Source organism: Manacus vitellinus, unplaced genomic scaffold, assembly GCF_001715985.3.
Source record: "Manacus vitellinus isolate BGI_N305 unplaced genomic scaffold, ASM171598v3 scaffold_5_pilon, whole genome shotgun sequence".
In the NCBI taxonomy this organism is placed as follows: domain Eukaryota; kingdom Metazoa; phylum Chordata; class Aves; order Passeriformes; family Pipridae; genus Manacus; species Manacus vitellinus.
In genome coordinates this window covers 19,935,133-19,941,132 of record NW_021940682.1, presented here as the reverse complement: position 1 = coordinate 19,941,132, position 6,000 = coordinate 19,935,133, and positions in this window count along the sequence as shown.

The following is a 6,000-nucleotide window of genomic DNA, read 5'->3' as shown; positions in this document are numbered from 1 at the left end:
AGAAACTACCTCTTCCTGAACTATCTGTTGGTTTGAATCCTCAAAGCTCCTGTGACATTCACAGCAAATTCAGCATCATTCCCAGACTGGAATGCTCTTGCAAATATGACTTGCAATATATTTGCAATTCTAGCAAGTGCAGTCTACAGATATTTGCAATATTTGTTACACATGTAGTGAATTTTTTTAAATATTTCTTTTTACTTTCTGTTCATGGTTTTTAGAATGAATGAACAGTAATGGGTCAGGTGTATGACTGAAGAAAGGAAAAGTTTTATGAAAAAATGTTCATGAATGTCCTTTCACTGAGAAGATGTCAGTCACAGGAACTAAACTTAGGCACGTGTTTCTTTTTATAGGATCTTCCTATAATCAAGTTGGTTTAGGTGGTTTGAGAAAATTTCTGTCTCTTTTGTGCCTTTTCTCAAACTGTAGGAATATTGAATTAATAACCAGTGGTTTATGTAGTGCATAAAACATAGCTTAAAGTTTACCTTGCATATTTTTCATGTTTTTCTGAATTGCTAACTTATCAGAGAATTATTTATGAATAAACAATAGGCCTTACCCATGCACAAGGCTGTTATTCAGTAAATGAGTTAGAGCATGGTCTGCCTTTTACAAAAACAAATCTGTATATTATAGACCTCTGACGATGCAGCTACTGCATTTTTATAGCCTTCTACCATTCCTTCTGATTCTGCTATAAAGAGATCAAGAAATTGAAATGGTATCGATGAGTAGAGCACTTTCTGTCTCTATGTACTTATCTGCCAAATCCGGACAATCATTATCTGATCACTGTTGTCTTTCAGAGTTTATTGGTCTTCCATCAGAAATATAATCTAACTCAGAAGTGAAATAAGCAACACCCTTGCTTTGTCCAATCCAGATCAACATAAGCTGATCAATTGGATCCCTATGAGGAACATATGCACAAGCATGGAAGGTTTACATATTCTTTTCAATTGTATTTTGTTATTTTTAATTGTTTGACGTATTGCCAGAATGATGAGGTGGCAGATGAACACAGATTTTCACTGGCATCTGCTGCACACTACAGCTGCCATCTCCTCTGGGGATCACTTTCACTTTATGGCCATTTAGAAAGCTTGGCACCAGAGGCTTTATTATAACCAAAAGAATTACTTGCCAAGAGAGAGTGTACTGAAAAGTAATGATGCACAAAGAAAGACAAGTAGTACACATGCCTCAAAATTTCCGATACAACTGGCCTTTGTCAACATGTCTTTCCCATGGAAGAACCTGATGGCAGACTTTGGTGTTTCAACAAGCCTGGCTGTGGAGGCTGGTGCTTCTTTCTAGCAGAGCAATGCTCATCCAGGCTCTAATGCAACATACTGCAAAGCACATCCTTCCAACCCATGCGAGAGTTTATCCAGGAGGGGTGGGAGGCTTCTGGGCCTCCTTCCAGCAAGGCTTCAGCATCAGACCCTGGACACAAGAGTAGCTGAAGCCTGGTAAGCGCCCATGAGTCCCAGGCTGTAGGAAGAGCCCGTATGCCCACAACAGACAATTGTTTCAAAAGGCAAAAACCCTCCCAGGTACTGGACGTGATCCAACATGTGTGGCTTGCTTACTCAGATGTGCAACTGTCCAGATGCATATTTATTTTAAAGACATTTTATTGAAGTTTATACTTTGCTGCAATATGGTGTATAAGATAATTTTTCCTATTTGGGGGAGGGAGAAGACAAATAACTTGTCTTAAGACCTGCCCCTGAAGGCATTGGCTGTGTAGTTTTGACAATAATATATCATCAAAATAAAAGTCAATTGATGGTTAATAAAGCTGTCTGTGGGCAGGGAGCACTTAGACACAAAGCTTGTAAAAGGCCCCATAGCTGGGATTATAGCACAGGCTGGGTGAGGGCAGGAGAGTACACTTGACCTGCTGCTTGTGGGTTCCCCAGAGGGTGTGATCAGGGCTGGCCTGAGAGCACCAATGGCCAACCAGTCCCTGAAATGGGATGCAAAAAGAGAAAGTTAAATTAAGCCTAGTTGCTGTGCTGAAAATCCTTACTGTCTGCACCATGGAGGCAGACACATTCAAACATATCCCAAGCTATCTTCTTTTCCCATCTATGAAGTCTCCTGAGGTTTTTTTCTTGTTTCGCAGATGATGTCTCAGATTGATTGCACTGTTCTGCATTATGGAGAATATCCGATTAAATCAGATAAAATGAGACTTGTGGTATTTGAAATGTAGCAGTTAACATTCAGGCAGCAAATTAAGATGGGGGAAAAAGAAATCTCTGCTTTTAAATATACCTATGTTCATAATACATCTGCATGATTAGTCCTTCTCTTCATTGCTTGGCCGGTAAAAACTGTCTGGGACTTGACTTTGTGCTTTGTTTCACAGAGCATCGTGGTTTGCCCTGATCTTTGTACTGTGTATTGCTGCTGTGTGTGCAATTACCTTTTACTGTATGGATGAAAAGCTCAAAATCAGTGCCAACAGGTTTAGTGAGAATGCTCTTGACTTTGAAAATCAGAGTAATAACTACTTATTAAGAAAGAAAACAATTTTAAATGCAGTGCTTTTGTGAAAGTAAGTTTTAAATCACTTCAATGTTGAGTCTATTTTCAGCTAGTAAGTGCTCTACATATATAGAAAAACGAATAAGGCAAAATTTACTGCATGGTTTCCAAATCAATAAGTGCCACTTAGGGAGACAGATTCAGCCTTCTGATATTGATAATGCATCAAAGAAAGAAGTATTGACATGATGTTATTTGTTTTGACAAAAACTGGAATATGAATATGTTGGGTTTTGTTTGAACCTATATTCATTCTAATGCAAGTCTATTCTACTTGATTATAGAAACAGTGAGTCAAAATCCAGAATATCCAATCCACAGAAATTCTTATCTTGTTGCTCCCCCCACCACCACCTTTGAATCTCTTTTAAGCACTTTCTGGGGTCACATTTCTACATAATGCTTAAAATATTTCTATCAGAATTTGCTTCTGGATGGTTGAAATATTTCATCTTGGTTGGACTTCTTGTTTTCATTGTATTTTGCTTTATTATTTTGATTCGTTTTTCTTTCTGGTCTCAATGTTTATGGTTTGAATTATACCTGCTATTTGTATATTAAAGTAACATTAATTGATGACTGGTATTACAGGTAGTGTTTCAGCAATTGAAATGATAATTTTTTTTGCTTGCTCAGAGATAACTGGTATTCTAATTAATAATTTATATCCTACTTGATTTGTTAGATTGCATTTTTTAAAATGTAAAGTCATTACAAATCGAAATTCAAGATATTCCAGTCCAGATAAGGTCAAAATTATTTTCTAAACAAATTTTTTGACAGCAACTCTTGACTTGGTGACAATTTTTTTTTCCTTAAAAAGTTGTCAACTTTTTGACAGAGAAACATTCTACTGAAAATTTTTTATCAGCCTCAGTTTTTTATTTCTATTGTATTTATCAGATTTCAAGACAAGGTATTCTTCCTTACTGCAATTTTCATACTGGGACATGTAAAGGAACATTTTAGAATACCTTTTTTTTCCCCCTGAGTTACTCTTCAGCATGCATGTAGTTCTAATACCAGTGAAAATCCAGTAGTAATAATAAAGTAAGTCAAAGTAGATAACAAACAAACAGAAAGAGAACAGTAATAAACACAACTATAAAAATGCCAGCAACCCCAGGAAGAATTCAGTCAGCTGGGATGGTGACAAACAACACTGCAGATTGCTGGGTGAGCTGAAGTGAGGCATATTTCACACACAGTTGTTAGGCATTTATCCCAGTAACCTGGAAAACACAGTAGCATATATACACCGTACACTGTGTTTCATTTTTGTAGGAAGGAACTAAAGAATGAATTGTCAGACAGAAATAAAGCTACAAGACTTATAAATAATTCAAATCAGGCATCTTGAGGGAAAAATGTTCCATTTATTCACCTGGGCTCATAAAACTTGTGTAGGTAGCAACTTGTGTCCAGCACCGTGGTCCTGCAACATGCCTATGACAATCACCATTAATTCAACAGCAACCCAAAACAGCTTTATATTCACTTAGCTAAGCTTTTCATACCTAAGGAAGACAAGCGGTTTTTCAGAGTGTCATGTAGACCATCAAAGTGGGATTATTATGACTCTTTCCAAAATATTTTCATGATTTCAGGTTGTTATCTTGCCTCTCTATGAGCACTATGGGAGTTTTTCAGTCATGCTAAATAATCACCATTGAAATCACTAGCTGCTTGTAATTTAATAAACCACCTCCAGGGCTATAAAAACAACCTTTTGATGGTGGGCCTAAGGTGAGCATGACCTTTCTATTTGTTAGGACTTTGATAGGCTGAAATTAACACTAGCTCTGGATGCAGTTTTATCACAAATAATGTATTACTTTTGCAGAGGAGAATAAGCTATTCTGATCTAAAGCACATAAGCAAATATAAACTTATGTTCCCATAGAATCTGCAGTTGTTTAACAGTTCATTTCTACATCAGTGCAGTAAAGCTGGATAAAACTCACTGTATACACAAGCCTCTTCTTCATGGAGTCCTGGTTATAGTTCAGACGTGTCTTTGATCCCACTTCGAAATGCAGATTCTAGCACCACTGTTGACTTGCAGGTACAGGATGATGCTACTCTCCTCCCTTTGAAGGCAGGTAATTGAAAAAAAGCGACAAGTAATACAGTTTTGTGAAGATTTGCATGAAGATTTGCTTTGCTGATAGAAAAAGGCTGTACATCAGTGGTCTTACAGAAGCGATAAACATAAGACCTAGAGAGCAACTGATGTGGAAAAAGATGCAACATACAAATGAGAAAAATAATGCAGTATTTCTTCCTGCTGTCTTTGCTTGACATAGGGACCTCAAGTAGATGGGTTAGAAGACCGATCCCTGATTCGCTGGAAAATTGCCCAAAGACCTGACATATGTGACAGGGAGGCAGAGTCCATCTAGAAGTATCTTGGGGCAAATGAGATTTACAAGAGAAAGAATAAAACCCGAAATATCATTGTGTCACTGTGCGAATGTTTGGGGAAAGGACACTCTGGACATCGTGGGCATTTCTGATGCTGCTTGTCAAAACTTTCTTAATGTGCATTTCAGGTCTTCCTTCTTTGAAAAAGGCAAGGAACACAGGAGGAGTGACCAGGGATGATTGTAGGTATACAACAGCTTATGAGTGAGGAGCAACAGTGTAAACTAGACTTCCTAAGCTCGGAAGTAGAAACAGAGTGGAAGATATGATAAAACTCTGTAGTATCATGAGTGGAAGGAGAGGTAAAGGAAAGAGGTTATTCATGATCTCTTTCAATACAAAACTTTCAGGGATAACATGTTTCAGACAAAGAAAATTAGCTATTTCTCCGCTGACTGTATGTTTAAGCTCTGTGGTTTCTTTCCATGAAAAACTGTATATGCTAAAAATGGATGTAAATTCAGAAGCCAACTGGACAAAATTTTTGATAGAAAATGAGAAAAAAAGTAACATTTAGGGAACAGTTTCTGAAACTGTTACAAATCTTGAAAATCCTGTCATCTCTCCAACATCTGGGAGGAAGGAGGGTGGGGGGAGCAACAGTGTAAAGCCTCAGAGAAATGAACACATGTAGCTTGTCAAGATGCACAGTATTAGTCTTTCTTCCAGCCAGTGTAGTTCCCAGGAAGGTCTGTAACCAGTAGCTTTTCTGTTTGCTTGCTTAAAAGTTTGCAGTTGTGAGGTGTTTTTTACATCTGATGTAGTCAGAAGTATTTTAGCATTTTCAAAGCTATACTTGAAGTGTAATCTGGTCTTAGATATGATTTCATAATCATGTGTTACCAATGGCAAGGGACTTGATGCTGTATTAAAGAGGTGGTATTTAAACTCCTGAAAACTGATTTAGTCTAACGTGGGAATCCTAATGAAGTTGTAACATTTTTCACCAAGTTAACCATGCTTTCTGGATGTAATTGTAACCTAAGACATAGTGTGAGAAAAAAAAAAGTG